At 35.3% G+C, this 22,364-nt stretch overlaps 1 pseudogene; it reads right to left on the bottom strand.

The window, feature by feature from the left end:
- Positions 1-12,212: 12,212 nt before the first annotated feature.
- Positions 12,213-12,707, bottom strand: LOC113265741 (uncharacterized protein C1orf21-like; annotated as a pseudogene).
- Positions 12,708-22,364: the final 9,657 nt, after the last annotated feature.

Genomic DNA, 22,364 nt, shown 5'->3' with positions numbered 1-22,364 from the left:
AACCAGTGATCTTTGCTGGGAATTAAAAACCATATTACAGGACTTGAAATCAATAGCATAAAATTATTCCCTATTATTTTCCTTATTGCTTCGAGCATTTGAAAATCTTAAATATAATGAATCACTTTTTAAAACTAAATCTAAGATATTAAGTAAAATAAATTGTTCTATATTGAAAATTATCTATTTCTCTGTTCAAACTCAATTGTACTTAATATTGACCCAAAAATATGGTTACAGATATTTTATTGAGAAACAAATTGGTAATAAACGGCTCTGAAATCAAACACACCATTTAGCGATGCATGATCAAAAACAATTTATCTTAAAAAATGCCTAGAAGTTTCAAGTCCTATTCAATTCAAGACTATGGACAAGTGTTTACACATCAAAGAACTTAAATATGTTAAGTGCAAGAGATATTTAAGCTAGGGTGTTTGTTCCAAACTGAATGAGGATTCCATGGCTTTTTAAGATTTTATCTATGTTCCCTTATCATTTACCATTAAAGTTTAGCAACCAAACAAAGCAAACAAAAAAGGCAAGTTCTCTTCAAATACCTATCAGAATTTATAGAGAGTAGGAGGAAAAAAACCACATCCACAACTAAATTCAAGTAGTATGGCATTGGAAATGGATTCCCAGTATACTTCGTCATATTTAAGAAAATACAGAGGATTTATATCAGTGACAAGGGAGCATAATAGATGATGATAAAAAAAGAAAAACTTTTAGGGGTGCCTGGGTGGCTCAGTGAAGCATCTGACTGTGGCTAGGTTAGTGATCTCAGGGTCCTGGGATCTGGTGCCCACACTCAGCAGGGAGTTAGGTTCTCCCTCTCCCTCTCCTTATGCCTTCCCCCCATTCGGGAGGCAGGTGTGCTCTCTCGAAATCTTAACCAAAAAACAAAACAAAACAAAAAACTTACAGTAATTAAGTGTCTAACCTAAGAAAAAATTCAGACATCACGAGATACTGTATATGCCCTATGGGAAAGTTTCCTTACAATGCTTCCTTTAGGAACGTGAACAAAGAGGGTGAATCTATGAGGAAGGTAAGAGAAACTGAAGCCAAGTATGAAAAGCCCATGAAGAAATTAGTGCAATTTTTTGGGAGATGGTTTCTCCCTTAGGCAATCTGATTAGTAACTTGAAAGACGCTGAAAAGAGGAAATAAGGGAAAAATAGTATTTTCAGGAAAAGAAAACAGTGCTGCATTCCAAATAGTACCAACTAGCTAATTAATGTAGATGCAGATACTGTGCCAAAAATGCTCAAATATTTTAGTGTTAATGTTAAAAATTCTGTTCCTCGTATCACTCAAACATTTATTCACCTTAAAGCTTGTAGATGTGCAATCTTCAATATATATTCTCATTTGAATATAGTTTTGCCTTATCATCTATGAAATATCAGAACTTAAAATAATATGCTTTTTATGCAAATGCAAATATACATTCTAATATATAGGCAAAAAGTAAACCCTAATAATATATTAGCATTATACTAATAGTATAGGAAAATAATATAGTACTTAGTATCATATTATTTAACCTAGAAAAAGTCAGACACTGCCTTTTTCTTTAAATCAAAAATCTTCAAGTTAATAGAAATAACTTTTTTTAAACCTAAATGTCTTAATGTACATATAACATATAAGAAAGGCACTGTGCATACACGGTTGTTGCTCCTTACAAAATATGATTGAATTTGTCAAATGGTAAACTGAAGATTGTTTGGGAAACAGGTAATAAAGAGCTGTATTTGTTAACTGTTGTCAGTTCCAGTCTCCTATCTATGACAACATAATCACTATCCCATAAAATTCATGTCTGAAAAAAAGGAAAACCAGGTTTTTGCACAATGGACAACATACATGAATATCCATGACTTGCATCTGTAGTATCACCAAACCTCCTATCTCCACAACTCCAACGCTGTTTCTTCGTTCATAATGGAACATTGCAGAAAGACTATACGCTCTCACTGTGTTGTACTCGCTTTGCCAATTTAACATGTGCTGTTTTACATACTTAATGCCCTCTTATTATAACAAGACCATACGTGGCATGGCAATCACAGGTAATTAGTACCAGATACACTTCTCACATATTGTTTTTTTTTTCCGACTATTAAGGGTAAGGTGGAGTAAGAGCCAGATGGCCAGAAACTTTGGGGTTAAGGTGCTAACCAGCTAACTGATAAGCTTTTGAGAAATATCACTAGGATTAACTTGTTTTTGTTTTTCACCAGTGTGGCCAATTAAAATGACACAACTCATTAGACAAGATCTTTAGGCACAACAAACCAAGTCACTTCATCATGACTGAGACCAGAACCTCACCAGCAATCGGCTACCTGTTTTGCCGGTCTTCTGCCTCACACATCACTATTCGATACTGATATTCTTACTTTTCCTATTTAATATATTACCTCCAAATTAAGTAGAATTGAGATAAACAGCACCTTACTATTGAATCAGCACAATATTTACTTAATTTTAAATTAGTAATTCAAAGGCAACAGGAAACTGATATATGCTCCATATTAAATACAACAATTTTTTTCCTTTCTGATAATAAACTTATTGTAATAGTCCTGAAAGTAATTAAAATAATTAGAATATTACTCAACTTGGGTTTCTTACCACATTCTTCCAATTTCCTGGAAAGGCAATCATTTGATAATAAATAGAATTTTACAGTGGAGTATCATACGTGACTTAAAATGAAGAAACTGGAGCTATACTTAATAGCTTGAACAAATTTCCAAGTACACAGGGCCAAACCAAAGCATGATGCAGAATATATATTTTTATCATACCATTTATAGAAAATTAAAAACTGTAAAACACTACATACTGCTTAGGGATATACAGCTGTATTTTTTAAAAATAATAAAAAATGCATAGAATGATCAACACCAATTTTGGGACAATAACTATCTCTGGGAGAGGAGAGACAATCCAGGAAGGGACAGAGGGAAGGGAATTTGACTGTTTTGCAATACTTTATTACTGAAGCTGAGTGATAACTAGAAATGTGCTTAAGTATGCCCTAAATATTGCATGATCAATTATTCAAAACCTAGTGTTTTGAAGTTGTATCCTTCAAACTAAACAAGCTGATCATTACAATTCAACCCATGCTACTCCTCACTGATAAAACTTTATTAAGGATCTATATAAATATTTGTTGACTAAGTAAATTCACACAAATTTAAAATCTTTGCTAAAATTTGACAGAATAGTAAAAGATCAAAAGAACTTTAGAATTCTTTATTTTTATTTTTTTAAGTTTATAGTATTTTACTTATTTATTTTTATAATATTTTTTATTATATTATGTTAGTCACCATAGAGTACATCCCTGGTTTTTGATGTAAAGTTCCATGATTCATTAGTTGTGTATAACACCCAGCGCACCATGCAATACGTGCCCTCCTTACTACCCATCACCAGCCTATCCCATTCCCCCACCCCCCTCCCCTCTGAAGCCCGCAGTTTGTTTCTCAGAGTCCATAGTCTCTCATGTTTCATTCCCCCTTCTGATTACCCCCCCTTTCTTTATCCCTTTCTTCTCCTACCGATCTTCCTAGTTCTTATGTTCCATAGATGAGAGAAACCATATGATAATTGTCTTTCTCTGCTTGACTTATTTCACTTAGCATTATCTCATCCAATGCTGTCCATGTTGCAGCAAATGTTGAGAAATCGTTCTTTTTGATAGCTGAGTAATATTCCATTGTATATATGGACCACATCTTCTTAGAATTCTTTTTTAAAATCCCATACATATTAGAGACATTTTCTCAGAGAAGCTCTTATCAAAGCAGCATTATTTTATTCAAGGGTCAACTGTAAGGTTACAATTAAAAACAAATATTTAAATTTTTAAACCTTTTAAAATTAGGAAAGTGACTCTTTTATCTACTCAACAGCAGAAATATCGAACTTTTATCTTAAAATGACTCTAAGAGCCAAACAAATAACACAAATGAGTCAGTCAAACAACAGTTAATATGGGGTGAAGAGACCAGGGAAAGGTAGAAAACTTGTTTTTTTTTCCTTCATCCTCATTGGGACTATAAGGAAAAATTGTTAAAATCCTTGAAATATGCAAAAAAAGTTTACTGGGTAAGCTCTTACTGTACTCTTCTCAGTTATACCTGCTTTTCATTATCTTTTTTTTTTAACATACAGTGTTTTATTAGTTTCAGGTGTATAATATAGTGATTCAACAACTGCATCCCAGTGCTCATCAGGACAAGTGCACTCCTTAATCCCCATCACCTGTTTAAGCATCCTTCCACCACCCACCCCTCTGGAAACCATCAGTTTCTTCTCTATAATCAATAGCCTGTTGACTTGTCTCTCTGACTTTTTCCCTTTGCTCGACTGTTCTTGTTTCTTAAATTCCACATATGAGTGAAATCATATGGTATTTGATTTTCTCTATTTCACTTGGCATAATACTCTCTAGCTCCAACCATGTTGTTGTAAATGGCAAAATTTCTTTTTTTATGGTCGAATAATATTCCACTGCATGTATGTATGTATGTATGTATGTATGTATGTATGTATGTATGTATATAAATAGAGAGAGAGAGCGCGCGCGCAGTCTTTTAGGTTTTCTATATATAGTATGTCACCTGACATACCATAATAGTGAAAGTTTTATTTCTTCCTTACAGATATGAATGCCTTTTATTTCTTTTTGTGTTATGACTGCTATGGCTAGGACTTCCAGTACTATCTTGAATAAAAGTAGTAACAGTACACGTCCTTGTCTAGTTCCTGACTTTAGGGAAAAAGCTCATAGTTTTGTCCCAGTGAGGATGATGTTAGCTGTGGGTTTTTCATACATGGCCTCTATTATGTTGAGACATGTTCCCTCTAAACCTATTTTATTGAAGGTTTATATCTATGAATGGATGTTGTACTTTCTCAGAGGCTATTTCTGCATCAACTAAAACGATCGTATGGTTCTTATCCTTTCTCTTATTGATGTGATATATCACATTAATTTGCAAATGTTGTACCACCTTTGCAATCCATAAATAAATTCCACTTGATCATGAATGATTTTTTAATGTGCTGAATTTAGTTTGCTAGTATTTGGTCAGGATTTGTACATCTACGTTCATGAGAGATACTGACCTATAGTTTTCGTTTTCCCTGAAGTCTTTTTTTTTTTTAAAGAATTCGTTTTTATTTGGTAAGCAGTATTTAAATTTAGACACAATACTCCTTCTGTTAGCTAAAAAGAGCTCCAAACAGTGTCATCAATCTTCAGTATATGTTAACGAATGCTGTTTTACATGTAGGTGTCAAAATGCCTAATATGAAAATAAAATCAAACCATTTAATATATCTTTCTGTAACAACATGAATAAAAATACCTGGAAAAACTATGAAATTACATTTAACAGGAAGAAATCCTTTTTTTCTGGGGGAGGGGGGAGCAGAGAAACACCCTCATGGAATTTTGGACAACATATTTAAGCCATTTATGTCAACATATCTATTTTAAGGTTATGTATCTTCTAGCTGACTACTGTCAAATTTGGCAGACAGGATTATATAAAATCATATTAGTATCTTGGTTAAAGTAATTTTTCATTATAGTTAATAAAATGCCCATAATATTTTGAATTTAGAATAATAGTATTAGTACAATACACTGACCACTAGATGGAGACAAGCCCTCCTAACTTCATCTATGATTTTTTTTAAATTAATGCCAGTATAATTAGCATACAGTGTTATATTAGTGTCAGGTGTACACTATAATGATTCAACAATTCTATACATTACTCAGGGTTCATCACAGTAAGTGAATCCCCTTCACCTACTTCACTCATATCCTACCCACCTTTATCTGGTTTTGATACCCAGGTAATGCTGACCTCACAGAATGTATCTGCAAGTTTTCATTCCTTTTCTATTTTTTGGAATAATTTAAGAAGCAAAGGTATTAACTGTTCTTTAAATATTTGGTAGAATTCCCCCAGGAAGCCATCTGGCCCTGGACTTTTGTTTGTTGGACGTTGTTTGATTACCGACTCAATTTCTTTGCTGGTTATCTATCTGTTCCCATTTTCTATTTCCTCCTGTTTCAGTTTTGGTAGTTTATATTTTCCAGGAATTAATGCATTTCTTCTAGGTTGTCCAATTTGTTGGCATATAGGTTTTCATAATATTCTCTTATGATTGTATTTCTGTGGTGTTGGTTGTTATTTCCCCACTCTCATTTGTGATTCCTCTCTTCTTTTTGATAAGTCTAGCTAGAGGTTTAACAATTTTATCGATTTTCTCTTTCAAAGAACCAGCTCCTGGTTTCTTCGATCCATTGTATTGTCTTTTTGGTTTTTAGTCTCTATTTCATTTATTTCTGCCCTTACCATTAATTCCTTCCTTCTGCTGGCTTTAGGCTTCATTTGTTTTTCTTTTTCCAGCTCCTTTAGGCATAAGGTTAGGTTGTTTATATGAGATTTTTGTTTCTTGAGGTAGGCCTATATTGGCATAAATCTCCCTCTTAGAATCACTTTTGCTGCATCCCAAACATTCTGGACCATCGTGGGGTTTTGTTTGTTTGTTTTTTAATGTATACTGGGCTTTCTTTTTCTTCTTTCTTCTTTTTCTTTTTTTCTTTCTCTTTCTTTTTTCTTCTTTCTTTCATGTTCAGTTAGCCAGCATATAGTACACATCATAAGTTTTTGTTGTAGTGTTCATGTTTTCATTTTCATTCGTTTCCATGTACTTTTTCATTTCTTCTTTTAAGTCCTGAGTCAACCCATTCATCGTTTAGTAGAATGTAATTTAGCCTCCCTGTATTTGTGGTCTTTCCAGATTTTTTCTGGTGGTTAACATCTAGTTTCACAGTGTTGTCATCAGAAAAGTTGGACGGTGTGACTTCAATCTTCTTGAATTTTTTGAAGCTGGTTTGGGGGGCCTAACATCTATTCTGGAGCGTGTTCTGTGTGCACTTCGAAAAAATGTGTATTCTGTTGTTTTAGGATTAAATGTTCTGAATATATCGTTAAAGCCATCTGGTCCAGTGTGTCCCTCAAAGTCGTTTCCTTGTTGATTTGCTGTTTAAATGATCTGTCCATTGGTGTAAGTGGGGTATTAAAGTCTCCTACTATTATTGTATTATTATCAGTTAGTTCACGTTTGTTATTATCTATTTTGTGTGTTTGGGTGCTCCTGTGAGGTAGATTAGTATTCATAACTGTTATATCGTTGTGTTGGATTGTCCCCCTTATTATTATAGTTCCTTTCTTTCTCTCTTGTTACAGTCTTTGTTTTAATGACCATTTTGTTCGGTATAAGTATGGCTACTCCAGCTTTCTTTTGACACCCATTTGTGTGACAGATGTTTCTCCAGCTACTCGCTTTCAATTTGCAGGTGTCTTCAGGTCACAAATGAGTCTCTTGTACACAGCATATAGATGAGTCTTGGTTTTTTATCCATTCTGTCACCCTATGTCTTTTGATTAGAGCTTTTAATCCAGTTTCCTTCAAAGTAATTTTGTATAGATGCGCATTTATTGTTATTTCATGATTTGTTTTGTGGTGTTCAAGATGTTCTCTGATCCTTTCTTGTCTCTCATGGTTTGCTGATTTTCTTTAGTGATATATTTAAATTTCTTTCTCTTTATTCTTCATATGCTTTTTAGTGGTTTTTGATGTACTGTTAACATTAGGTTTGCATATAACCTGTCTGCATATAGCAGTCTGTATTAAGTTGATGGTCATTTGCCCAAAGTTTGAACCCATTCTTTACTCCTCTTTCCCCGTGTTTTAGGTATATGTTGTCATATTTTTCCTCCTTTTATTTTATTTATTTATTGTGAGTTCAGTGACTGATTTTTTACAGAAATACTCATTTTCACTGCTTTTGTGTTTTTTTACCTTTAAACTGTCACTTTTGGTCTCTCCTTTCCAATCAATGAGTATCCTCTAATATTTCTTGCAGGGCTTGTGTAGTGGTCAGAGAGTCTTTTAGTTTTTGTTTGTCTGGGAATTTCTTTATCTCTCCTGAATGATATCCTTGCTGGAAAGAGTATTCCAGATTTTTCCCATTCAGCACTTTGAATATATCATGCTAGTCATTTCTGGCTTGCAAAGTTTCTGCTGAAAACCCCCCTGCTAGCTTTATGGGTTTTCCCTTGTCTGTCACCGTCTTCTCTTGTTTGGCTTCTTTTAAAATTTTTTATCACTATAGTTTGCTAACTTAATTACAATGTGTCTTGGTGTGGATCTGCTTTTGTTGATCTTGTTGGAGGTTCTCTGTGCCTCCTAGATCTGGGTATCTGTTTCCTTCCCCAGACTGAGGAAGTTTTGAGGTATTATTTCTCCCAATAAATTTTCTGCCCCCTTTTCTCACTCTTCTTCTTCTGGGGTTCCTATAATATCAATGTTATGTTTGATGGAGTCACTGAGTTCCCGAAGTCTATTTTCATTTTGCATAATTCTTTTTACTCTCTTTTGTTCAGCTTGATTACTTTCTTTTACTCTCTCTTCTAGGTCATTAATTCCTTACTCTGCTTCTTGCGTGCTTTTCATTATCTTTAAGTTATTTTACCACTCTAAGTTGTAGACAACTGATTATAATGCAAATGATTCTTGTCCACAGAACTATAAATGAACAGCACCTCCTGGAGTTGCATCTGATTACTACATTGTGCATAGTGAGGAATTTGTAAATTCATTTCTGAGTTCATAATTGGCTTTATCTGGGGGTTTTTTGTTTTGTTTTGTTGATTTTAAATAGTTGTAACATACTTCTGGTTTCCTCAATTATTAGTGAGCAAAATAAAATCTTTAATCCTATGTTCTTTTTACATTCATGAGAGTCTTGATTTTACCTTTTTTAAAAATTATTCTTTTTAATGGAATCTATACATGAATTGGCAGATAAATCACATTAGGAAAACTCCACACAAGAATTTTGGAGAGGTTTATCAAAATGTTACAAGTGTGAAATACCTATACTTTATCAAATAACTGATAACATTGCATCTTGTGTCCTTATCTTCCATTCACCTCCAGTCTGCATAATGAAATAATAATGTATATTTTATAGTCAGTCATAACAAGCTACATCAAACAATGCATGTTTATTAGTAAGCAATGCCAAAATTTAAAAGCATGATTATAAAAGCAGGAGATTGGTCAAAACAATCTTAAAAAATACTTTCTAATAAAGATATTCTGGGATTATGTGGTATTGCTCCTTGCATGGTTTGTGAAACAGAGGAATAAGATAGTCTAGGCCCATTTATCTCCAGAATAAGACTGTCAAGGTTAATAATCTTCATTTATATCAATAAGCAATTAACCTAGCTTTGCTTGAACATTAAGTTGTGTTTTTCAGAAGTCATAATTCAACACTTATCAAAAGTAAAGGTTCAAGTTCAATGCCTAAGTATTAATCAAGTCCCTAGCTATAGGATAATTTAATAATTGAATACATTTTTATAAATGTTTATTGATATTATGTATTTTTCTCTATGATTATTTTCTGGGATGACTAATACTCTTATTTCTGGATGACACTATCTGGATCTTTCAATTACCTGTTCATTTGTATTTTCAGTTTACCCATAAAATTTCAAATCTAGCTTCCCCCAATATTGCATTTCCTGAATCACTTAGATCACTATCAATAAAGTACAATATATCTTTATTTTATAGTTTAAAAAGCTCTCAGTTAAACAAGAGTTTTAGGAATTGTCATTTAAAATCCATTTTATTTCCAAGGAATGCTACTGTATTTAATATATGAAGTACAAAACGAAATATTTGGAACATTTTGTCCTAAATTATCTTAAGGTTTGGATTATAATTTTAGAATAAATTTTTGTTTACTATTCTTGAAATCATTATTTTTAAAGTAAGCTTTCAAAAGTTCTCCTTTTTGAGTTATTAACTGCAAATGTAAATAATCCAAGACCATAGTTACAAAGTTTCCACTAGAAGAACCTAGAAAAAATTCTTTGAAGTCAGTTTTACCATTAGCACTATCTTCAAGTTTCACTCTTTAAATCTATTCTGTCCAATATGTGGCCATCTGTTACTACTTAAATTTAAATTAAAACAATCCAACTTCACAAATGCAAAAGCCCTTGTCAAGTGTTTTACAACTAAACAGTTTGTGATTACCGCTCACTACAGACAGAAAGTATTTCCATCATTGCCAAAAGTTCTATTGAATAGAGCGGTACTATCTTATCACTCTTTATCATCAATTTTCAATAAGATCAAACAAAAGCCAATATTTTTACTATAAATATCTGTTTTGTCCATTATTTCTTCAAAATCAGTCCTTGGCCCTTTATCTCTCTCATTTCATGTATTAGTCCACTTGAGGCTATCTAGTAGCTTCCTTAAGCACTCTTTATTCTTTTTTTCTCCTCTGACTTGATAATTTTAAATGAACTGTCTTTAAGTTCACTGATTTTTTTTTTTCTTCTGCTTGGTTAAGTCTATTCTTGAACAACCCAAGTAAATTTTTCAATTTAATTACTGTATACTTCCACTCCAGAATTTCAACTTGATTCTTTATAGTTTCTCTTTGTTGACTTTTTATTTCTGCATCATTTTCTTACCTTCAAGAAGCATATTGAGCATCTTTAAAATGGTTATTTTAAATTGTTTCTCAGGTATTTCATAGTTCTTTCTTCACAGTCAATTCCTGGACATTACTTTTGTTCCTTTGACTGGGCCATGACTCCCTGTTTCTTTGTATGCTTTATGATCTTTCACAGAGATGTGGGCATCTGAAATAAACAGACACCTTATGCAGTCCTTAGGGACTGACTTCATACAGGGGAAAACCTTTACCAACCAGTCTGATAGAGAGTTTAGGGACCTCACAAACCTTTTCTTTGCATCTTCCTTGGGCTTCTACATTTAATTTCCTAAAGAGGTTTTCCCATTTCTTCTCAGGAGCCTGTAATCTTTCACTCCTCTGGATATCTTTCTGTAGTACTATATTCTCAGTGATACCATAATAAGCCATGGTGCTCTCATTTTTGTGCTCAGCAGCCCAATATGGTGTCCAAATTGTTGTTCCTATAAGCACTCCCCATCAGGAGAGACAAAAACTAGTCCTTCAGGCAGCCTGCCAAAAAGCCAGAAAAATGGATACATGTTTTACTCTTCTTTTTCCCTAGGTTAGCAAAAGCCAGGAGTTAGCTCTTTTCTCCCTATCATGTCATACTATGCCAGAGAAGGATTGGGGCTTGGGCATGCAAAATGCCAAGATTCTCCAATCCATTTAGAAGCAACTCTTCTTTCCTTTGTGCTCACTTGGTATACTGCAATCTCTCTCTCTAACATAAAAACAGTAAAATGTTTAGTTTCTTAGGAAAAAAAAAGTGGAGAGGAGGGATTCAAAATGTGATCACACTTCCATTTGCACTTGAGCAAAGCCAATGTTGCAAGCTTAATCCTTGATGAGGACACGTAGTAAATGAAACCAGCTGCTTGCTCCTATGTCACTCCGGGAGTCACGTCCCAATATGCTTTTAATGGATATTGGCTTCTCTACTTCTTCTTAGCAGAGAAACAAGGCTAGCCATAGCAACCATCCCATCTCCAAAGTGCAACATTGCCAGTGAGAAGCAAAGCTCTGGACCACTTGGGAGAGATGGGGAGGGAGGAGAGAGGGAAGGAGACACTTGTCTTAGAAGCAGAACAGTTCTACAACAGAAGTTTGGTATCTGAGTTCACCACAACCTCATCTTATAGAAAACAGTTGGAAAGCATCTGTAAAACCAACGGTATCCTTAAGGTGAAATTGCAGAATTTTGCTGCATACCTGGACACAAGAGAAGTGAGAAGTTGCAACAAGTTTTTTTTTAAAGATTTTATTTATTTATTTGACAGAGAGAGACAGCCAGTGAGAGAGGGAACACAAGCAGGGGGAGTGGGAGAGGAAGAAGCAGGCTCCCAGTGGAGAAGCCTGATGTGGGGCTCAATCCCAGGACTCTGAGATCACGCCCTGAGCCAAAGGCAGACGCTTAACGACTGCGCCACCCAGGCGCCCCAGCAACAAGTTTTAACTAGCAGCAACAAAGTTCGATACATTTTTTTGTGTGTGTGTTTGTTTTTAGCAATATTCGTTTGCAAGTTCATTAAGAAACACTGCAGTTTAATGGGGCATATGATATGGAACAATCTTCTTTTGCTATAGTGCTGTTCGTTGAAAAGAACTGACCTTTGCAAAGATTTCAACTGGGGTGTAATCTATTTACACAGTAGTAGCTCCTGGTTTCAGTGGTAGAATGGGTGCTATGTGATATCCTCTTCTTCAGAACAGTAATCTCGACGTTTTTCAATTTTTTCATCCAGCATTCTGAAGAATTCTTGTTGGCTTTCAGAGATGTGCACGTTTGCTCTAAGCTGATGAACTAATCCTGGAATCTCTTCATTAGTTTTAAGTCTTAACGTCAGAAACAGCACTTTTTTCCAAGTTTTCTTGGTTCCTGGTGCTATTTTCTGCTCCTCCTCTGCCACATTTTTCATGTACCTGACTTCTTCCACCGTTTGATCCTATACTCGTCGCCAAACACATCTCAGTTCTGGTAGTTCTTCCCTTTCTGGGCTTCCTCTTCACTTTGAACAGTGGCAACATGCTTGGCAGAGGCACAGCCCATAGTCTCATTCAGTCAGCTTCAGTCCGGCTGAACTGCAAATCATCTCTACAGACACAGGGACATTTTTGTTTCTTTAAACACAAAGAAACTCTACCTTCCTGCTGAGTGGGTCAAGATGTGCACACCTTGGGCACTCGCGGTGGGGGCTGAACGTGGCAAGCCTCAAACCCCCCACCCCCGCCCTGTTCCCTTCCTCCTCGCCTTTTCTCTTCCTCCTTCCTCTCCTCTCCACAGTGAGTCCGGGTGTCCCCCTCAAGAATCCCCGGAGCCCCGGCCCGCATGCCTGCATGTGTGCGGGCATGCGGGAGGCGAAGGCACTCGGCCAGCTCTCCAGTAACTGAGCCCGGCGCGCAGCTCCCAACTAAAGTGTGAAAGAAGCAGCCACAGGGCTGCCACGCATAAGGTCCCCCAGGGAGTGGGTACACCACAGTCTCTTAAACTGTTTTTTAAAGTTCTCACAGAGCCGATTTTGTCCATATATGGTTTAGGCAGTGATTCTATGGATAAGCAATGGCCAGACACTTCATTTTTCTCTATATCACTGAATTTTTCAATAATTTTAAACATTAAGTAAAAGTAATGCTTGGTATTCAATTAGTAAACCTCAATCTAAATTCAAAAAGAATATACCCATGTAAAATGAATATATATTTGTACTTAACACCACAAAAAAAGCATGGATTTTTCTTAAATAAAACTATTCTAAAATAGTCTCATATGCCGAAGGTTTAGATTAGTTTAGTCTCATATGCCAAAGATTTACCTCAATTGTGTATGAACTTAAAATTTTTAAATGTTTCAAGTCAGTTTCTGTAAACATACATGTTTTTTAGAACCAAGTATTAGAAGTTCAATTTCTTTAATTTCCAGGAATTTAGTTGTATTTAGACAACCACCTGTTAATCTCTAAACCAATCAGAATGGAGTTCCTTTAAGAGATATTATGGTCTAATCCGGTACTACCATAAAGAAGTAAGAAACTATTATATATTCACACAATGAAAAGTAAAGACCTTTCAAAATTACAGACATGTACACATGCAGACATACGGGAAAGTTTATAACTTCGACTAAAATTTCAGCCGTGAGTCAGCATAAACAGAAATATAAAATTCCCCAGTCTAGATAACCACTCTTGTGGCCGTGAAATTAGTAACTGATTTGAGCTCAAACTAGAAAAATACACAAAAAGGTCAAACAAACAAGATTCTCTGTCATCTTTCACCCAACAGAGACAAGATCTCTATAAACCATGAATGCATTTACAGAGTTCATCAAATTTAAGACTTTGAAGTCAGATTACAAACCAGCATTGCCAATGATGGGAAATAACTTGGCTTAATGATTAGATCATAAAACAAAATTTCCGGCCTCTCCTGCCAGCAATGGGAAATCATTTACTGGCCAAAACCAAACCAAAACACAAAATTAGTACAACAAAAAATAAAAACAAGAGGGGCACCTAGGTGGTTCGGTGGGTTAAGCATTGGACTTTGGCTCAGGTCATGATCTCAGGGTCTTGGAATCATGCTCAGTGGGGAGTCTGCTTCTCTCTCTTCCTTTGCCCCTCCCCCTGCTCATATTTTGTCTTTCTCTCTCTCAAATAAATCTTTAAAAAAAAAAAAAAACAAAGAATTTAAAAAATCAAGAAAAACAGAGTCAACAAATTTCTAAACCACTAAAGATTCACCTCTGGAACCCAAGAAAAATAACATTTAAATTGCACATTGAAGAAGTTTACCAGCCTGTGGTAGCGGAATCCATCAGGCATCTTATTGGAAGACCTCCAAAACTTTTAAAAGATAATTTTCATAAAAATAATATAATGACTAAAATTAAAATGAATGCATATTAAAAATTTTATTTGTACATATTAAATGAGGAAACCAGACAGATGTTATCACTGTTTCAAAGGAAAATTTTCTATGGAATACATGAACTGAATTGCAAATGGAGGCAAAACTGGTTTATCTACATTTGGGAGGGCAGTAGAAACTCCATGGAACAAGACAGAATTTACTTCAGTTTGTACAAATAGCTCAAAGACAATGAACACCCAGAAGCATGTGCTTTTTGTGACAATGCATACTTTTCCCCTGAAACACGCATCCCCCTCACACCAGAATTTATTTGCAAACCAAGTAAAACAGGAAAAACCTATGACACAGAAATTACAGTTTATGAGGGAAGTAGTACTCAGTCACCAAATAATGAGTGACACTAAGATTAATTCTGTCCTCTGGAGCTAGTAGTATATTTAGAGTTTTTTTTGATATTTTGCATTTATTTCCTTTTAGATTTTCAAAGCACTGATTAAAATAAAGTACTCTTCTTTTGCTTGATAGCTCTTTGTCAGTTCAGTATAAGAAAATTTTCAATAATTAGGGCTATTCAAAAATGGCATGTCTGCCCCTGGAGTGAGATTCCCAACACTAAAGATATTGAAACAGTGCTCAGATGACTAGTTACGAAGAATGGCTTACAAGGGAATTCCTGCACTATGTGGGAGGTTGGATCCCATGACCTTTAAATTCCCTTGTAATTCTCAACTCCACGGTTAGATGCTAGCTAGATGTTCTAATAACACATATTACTCTCCTTAGAAACAAATTAGCTTAAAGTCCCAGTCACATTTTAATTTTCATTTCATTTTTAATTGAAACATTTCCAAACCATACACTGACAAAAATTACAATTTGTAGGTTCTGGATACAATATGCTCATTCGTATATGAATTGAAAAAATTTTAAATCCCCCATAAGTGTCAGTTAGCAGACTGCAGAGAGAACTTTCTCAGCATGATCTCACAGCATGGTTCAAAGGGAAGGAATAGACCTGCCATAATGTTTAAAATCAAGAGAATCAGAGAAGTTCACTTGGGAGGTGCACCCCTTAACAGTCATGCTTTTGTAAAGATTTCAGCCTTAGGGTCCTCCTCATTCATGTCTTCCTCTCACTCAATCTCTGCCTCTCAGAACATAAAATACATATCTGAGATTTTATACAGCATTTTTCTTTGCTTCAATGTTAAATTCAATACTATTATTTATGATGGGGGGCCTTTTTTCTTAAATATGTACTCTACAGCCTTTAAGTCTGACCTATGTGGTATGGACACCCAAGTATGAATTCCAAATAAAACACTAAATCCCTATGACATATTGAGACACTCTAAGCCTCCATTTCCAAACCTGAAAAATGGATAATCATTCACACCAAAAAGGGCTTAAGTGAAGTAAACATGTGAAGTGCTCAGTGGGGGGCCAGGCCATCACCAAATGGTATCTATTATTGTATGATAATCAGCTAGATCTGATTGCTTTATAGCAGCAATGGTGAACTTTATCTGAGCCCTGTGACCCTGGAAAACACAGATGGTTAAATAAACCTCCCTACCCATTTATGTTCTCAAAGTTCACTGCCTTCCCTGTATGACTTAGTTAAGACTCACAGGTGTCCCCTTATGACAAGGCCTGACACAGACCCTTCAAATTCCCATTCTTTGTTTCATAAATGATTAGTTGAAATGTCTGTAACCCACTGACCAATGTGGGCAACATATCTACGACCTTGGCTTGAACCAGCTTAAGTAAAGCTTCTGTCCTCCTCCAAGTCCTCTAAACTTTGACACACATTCCACCTGAGCAAACATAGAACCATCCCTTAAGGGTCCCTCCAGAGCAATGACTGACCTCAGGGAAAATCATTCTCTAATCAACTATATAATTACGTGATCATGCCACCTTTTCATCCAGCTTCCCCACACCCAGCTTCTTTTCTAGTCTTGTTCACTTCTCCCTATAAAAGAAAAGACCTTGTCTACCTGACCATGGAAATGCTTATAGATCTCAAGGTTGAAGCATTCTCCCTATAGTGATAGTCTCTCTTTGCAATAATCCTTTTGAATAAAGTCCCTCCTTACCTATGTCCAGATTTGTTTGTATTTGACAATCAGCATTATTTGGCTTAATTACTATTTATTTCTATTTAATGATCTTCCACATAAATTGAAGAATATTTTAAAGCAAACCAAAAAATGGATAAGTATAATATTTATTGACAATCTTTCACAGTATGTGTATTTAATTTACTACACTGCACTATGGACATGAGAATGATGTTCAGTCTTAATCACTTTCAAAATGACACATCTGCAACTGACAGCCTTGAAAAGGATGAAGCAAATGTCCTTTACAGAAAGAGAAGAACAAACTTATTATCACATGGGTTTCTGTATAGTAGCTTCCTAACTGGAGCTTCCAATGCTCACTCGCTCGTGCTTTCTAGAATCATTTTAACCCTTGTATCCGAACTCAAAATATGTTTTAAAAAACATGTTTCATGCATGACTATGTTGTTTTAAAGAAAGAGATAAGACCAGGCAAATCAACTGTCAGTTACAACCTTTTTTTCCATTATTTTGGTAAATCGTAACTCAGAGTAACAATGTTAATGGGATCCATACACACTTAATATGACCTTGTTCAGCACACTGAGGATACATATGTTCCCTACTCAATTGACTCATAAACCAGAATATGAAGCATACAGAGAATGACAGGGCTCCAAAACACTCTATGAATTATTAATAATTTCAATGTTTTACACATAAGAGAACCAGAAATACTGCAAAATATGGACTCTGTTTGACAAAACGGATGGTCTTATTCTTCAGGTTGGAAGATGTTAAAAAATGAGATTTGGATAACTGTTTCAAGAAACAAGTTCAAAATTAGTAAGTTTCTCTTACACAACATGTCAGGGTAGCCAGTTCTCACTTCTGGCTGCCCATCAGAATGACCTGATGACATTAAAAATACAGATGCTCAGGCTTCACCCTAAACCTCCTTACTTGCAAACTCTGAAAGTCAGGGCCAGAAGTATGTTAAAATAGGTAAATCTTGCCAGGTGATTTTGGTGCACAGTCAAGATTAGGCAAGACATAAAGCCACAAGCATTCTTTGCCTGTGGTAATCAATAGAACTACGTTACTATATTCTTTAAAGATACCTGCACTTCTCTTGCCTTAAGCATGAATCTCTCAAAAAAAAAATGCACAGCTGGTGTGCTCCCCATATTTAAAGTATCAAAAACGTTATCACAACTGAAAAAATAAAAGCAACTTCAGCCTTATGGAAGGACAGGCACAATAATGAATAAAAATCTTGTAGAAAATCTTGATTTAATAGGTGGACTAGCTTTTATGCTGCTTCTTTCCCAAGAATAAAATGAGTGTATATTTCATTCAATATGAATTAAATTAGGCATGGGTACACAAAAGGACCGCAACTTACAGGTTCTGTTATTGCCAATACTCAATTCAGTTCTCACCACAAAGGCATTATCCATGTTTGCAAAGCCACAGCTGCCAGCTTGGGGTGAGTAGAGGGAATCAGGTCAAATGTGAATTCAGAATCTGCAGCTCAAGGATTAATCACGTTGTTTGCCAAGGTGGGATACCTGGACCTTCGCTCTGACAGTTAATTTGTTTCTCAGATATGGTAGAGATGTCTAATACCATTCTAAGGCTGGTTCTTTTCCCATTCTAGCCGCAAGGGAGAATTATACTTGTCACCTCTCCACGTAGGATAATGAGAATAATTCTGGTCAGAGTTGAGGACAGAAGTGATGTAGGTCACTACAGAACCACAACATTTAATTGAAAGATTTTTCAAGCACTCCCTTCCTCCTGCCACAGTAAGCAGCAGCATTCTACTTGGTGGAGTCTTCACCAGGCCTGAGTCTGAGTGAGGACCACATGCAGCATAACTCACATCCCTTGTCTCCATCCTAAAAAGGACATGTGGCCAGAACCAAAAACAAACACTTCTTTGGTTGTTTAGTTTCAGCCCACTGATATTTGGGGATTGTTTCTTATTGCACTGTAACCTAGACTATATTGACTAAAACAGCAAGTCAGGTTGGTGGAAACCCATTACCCAACGCAAAGTTATCAGAAACACATGTATCTACCTTTGGAGTGTTCACCTTTAGTATTTTTCAAGGATGGGGAGAGATATTCTTTAACTCTCTAGAGGCAGCCTACCTCCAAAATCTAAAAGGAATGCTAAAAGAAGGACCTGAAATTAATCATGTAAGTCTAATCATGAATTAAAGCCAATGTGTTTTTCTAGCCACGTATTACATTTTATGCATTATTCATAATTTTAATCAACCCTATTCCTATGATCTTCCACGATTAGTGAGTCTTAGAAATTGTCTTGTAGGTTGAATGAAATTCTGAACTGCTGAAAATCCACAATCATTAATCTATGGGAGTATCGCCATCTCCTTTCCCTATGACTCCTTAATCAAAGCATACACCCCTCAATAAGTTGTGAAATCAACATGGTTCCTTCTGATTACACGTTAAGATTTTGGCTTGAAGTTCGGATAAAGAAAAGACTTCTATCTAGGTAACCTCAATCAAAACTGATTACTGTTCTGAATTCTCCCCATTCTTTCCCTAGAGGTATGTGAAAAGCAAATTTAACACAAGCCAGCAGATTCCTATTTACTGCTAATTCATGCCAACTTGGAAATGAGACCAAGAACATCTTAAATCTAAATGAAAGCATGAAATGAGAAAACACAGAGTACCACTTGTACTGCCAGGTTCCTTACAATAACAACATGTTCATTATAAGGATGCTGGTTCATTGAAAATTATTGCAGTGGACACAAACATTACTGAAAGCGTGGCTTACACACTAAACATGTGGTTCTCTATAGTCACTTAATTTTGGCACAAAATAGTTAATTCAAGATAACCTACACGTGTATGATTGCTAATCAGATAATCCATGCTTGAGAAGTTTTCATCGTCATTTGCACAAACTGAAACAAGCATTTGCAACATTATTATAACCATGAAGATTATCACTTACAAAAGTAATACCTGTAGAATGCTATTTCTAATTTCCTTCTATATTTTAAATATTAGCAGTATGTGAATAAATATTATGGAGGATACTTCAGACTTAATACTACTTTAAGATTCTTTTGCAGTATTTTTAGGTTCACAGCAAAATTGAGAGGAAGGTACAAAGATTTCCCATATAACCTCTGCTCCCACATTTGTATCACCTCCCCCACTATCAATATCACAACAGTGGTAAATTTTCACAATTTATGAACTGACATCAAAACTTCTTAATCACCCAAAGTTCACAGTTTACATTGTGGTTCATTCTTGGTGTTGTACATTCTATGGGTTTGGACCAATGTGCAGTGCCATATCCACCATTACAGTATCACACATAGTATTTTCACTGCCCTAAAAATCCTCTGCTCTGCCTAATAATCCCTCACCCTAACTCAATCCCTGGTAACAATGACCTTTTTTGTCTCCAAAGGTTTGCCTTTTTCAAAATGTCTTATCATTGGAAACGAAGTGTGTAGCCTTTTCAGACTGGCTTCTTTGACGTAGTAGTATGCATTTAAGGTTCCTCCATGTCTTTTCATGGTTTCATAGTTCATTTCTTCTTAGTGCTAAACAATATTCCACTTTCTGAATGTACCGATTTATTAATCACCTCCTGAAGGACATTTTGGTTGCTACCAGGTTCTGGCAATTATAAAGCCACTATATATACATCTATGTGCAGATTTTTTTGTGGACAGAAGTTTTCAACTCCTTTGGGTAAATACCAAGGAGCGAGACTGCTGAATTGTATGGTAAGAGTATATTTAGTTCCATAAGAAACCGCCAAACTGCCTTCCAAAGTAGCTGTACCATTTTGCATTTCCACTAGCAAATGAATGAAAGTTCCTTTTGCTCCATATCCTCACCAGCATTTGGTGGTGTCAGTGTTCTGGATATTGGCCAGTCTAAGAGGTGTGTAATGCTATCTCATTGTTTTAATTTGTATTATACCATGACATATGATATGGAACACCTTTTCATCTACAAATCTTTGTAAGATGTCCGTTCAGGTCTTGGACCCATTTTTTAACTTGAGTTGTTTGCTTTCTTACTGTTGAGTTTTGAGAGTTCTTCTTATATTTTGGATAACAGTTCATTATCAGATGTATCTTTTCAAATATTTTCTCCCGGTTTGAGTCTTGTCTTTTTACTCTCCTGACCTGTCTTTTGCAGAGCAGATTTTTATTTTAATGAAGCTCAGCTTATCAATTATTTCTTTCATGGACTGTGTCTTCGGTGTTTTATCTAAAAAGTAATCACCATACCCAAGGTCACCTATGTTTTCTCCTATGTTTTCTTCTAGGACTTTTACAAGGGATTCGGGGGAAGATTTACTTGGTTGGTTGGTTTTAAATTTATTTATTTTTGCCCAAAAAAACCTGCATATACTTAAGGTGTATGACATGATGTTTTATGTTTACATTCTGAAAAAATTACCACAAACTAACAAATCCAACACCTCACATAGTTACCTTTTTCTTCTGTGTGGTGAGAACATTTAAGATCTACTGTCAGTAAATCTCATGTATACTGTATATTATTAATTACAGTCACCATGCTGTACATTAGGTCTCAAGAATTTATTCATCTTATAACTGCAAGTTTATACCCTTTAATTTAATACCTCCCTTTTTCCCTCTAATTCTACCTTTTGGTAATCACTATTCTAATGCTATTATGAGTTTGATTGTTTTCTTAAGATTCCATATTTAAGTGAGATAAAACTGTTTTTCACTGTGTCTGGCTTATTTCATTTAGTTTAGTGTCCTCCAGGTTCATACATGTTATTCTTATGGGAGGATCTTTTTAAATACTGAATAATATTACACACACACACCTTTTTATCCATTCACTGTCAAAGGATATTTACATTGTTTCAGTATCTTGGCTACAGTGAATAATGCTGCAATGAGGGTGGGAATGCAGATGTATCTCTTTGAGACTGATTTTATTTAGGAGTTTTAGAATTTTGTATTCAATATTTAGGTATGTGATCTATTTTGAATTGAGTTTTGTGAAGGGTATAAGATCTATGTTTAGAATATTTTTTGCATGTGGATGTTCAGATGTTCCAGCACCATTTGTTAAAAAGAATATCTTTGCTCCATAACACTATACTATTTTAAATATTATTTTCATGTTGAACACAAAATTATTCACATTACACAGAAAATGACGCCTTAATTTGAAGTAGAATAAAAATATTTACAGAAGGGCAATGGAGTAAGGCTCTGACATAAAATCTCAACCACTTATTGGCATGTGTTGACAACCAGGCACTCCAAAACATATTGTGTACCTGCCATGTTCACTCAGCCTCATCAGTTGCTGAGTTTCTCTCCCTTAGATTTTAAGATATTGTGATGTATTTTTTCTCCTTACACCATGTTAGTTGTTTTTCCCCCTTTTTCTCATAAGGAAGAACAACAATTAAACAATGGAGAAATGAATATCGAAATGGAGTAGAAAGAAGCCAATAGGCCAAATACGTCCCAAGCTGCAGTCTTCAAATATAATGTTCACACAATTTTAAGATCATCTTTAATATTCTTCCTAATAATGGCATGAGATAAATAAAACCAGAGCCATGCTACTAAGAGCTGTATTTGCATTATCTCATATCTTCACAGCACCACAATGAAGTAAACACTAATAATGTCTTCATTTTACTGATAAAGAAGTTTAGCAGTGGCTGAAAAGGGACTCAAACATAGATCTGCCAGAGTTAAGTCTAGGATTTTTTCATCTATCTACAAGAACAACCCTTGAATACC

Source organism: Ursus arctos, chromosome X, assembly GCF_023065955.2.
Source record: "Ursus arctos isolate Adak ecotype North America chromosome X, UrsArc2.0, whole genome shotgun sequence".
Taxonomy (NCBI): Eukaryota; Metazoa; Chordata; class Mammalia; order Carnivora; family Ursidae; genus Ursus; species Ursus arctos.
The sequence above is the reverse complement of the archived record's forward strand: the minus strand, read 5'-3'. Positions and strand labels throughout refer to the sequence as shown.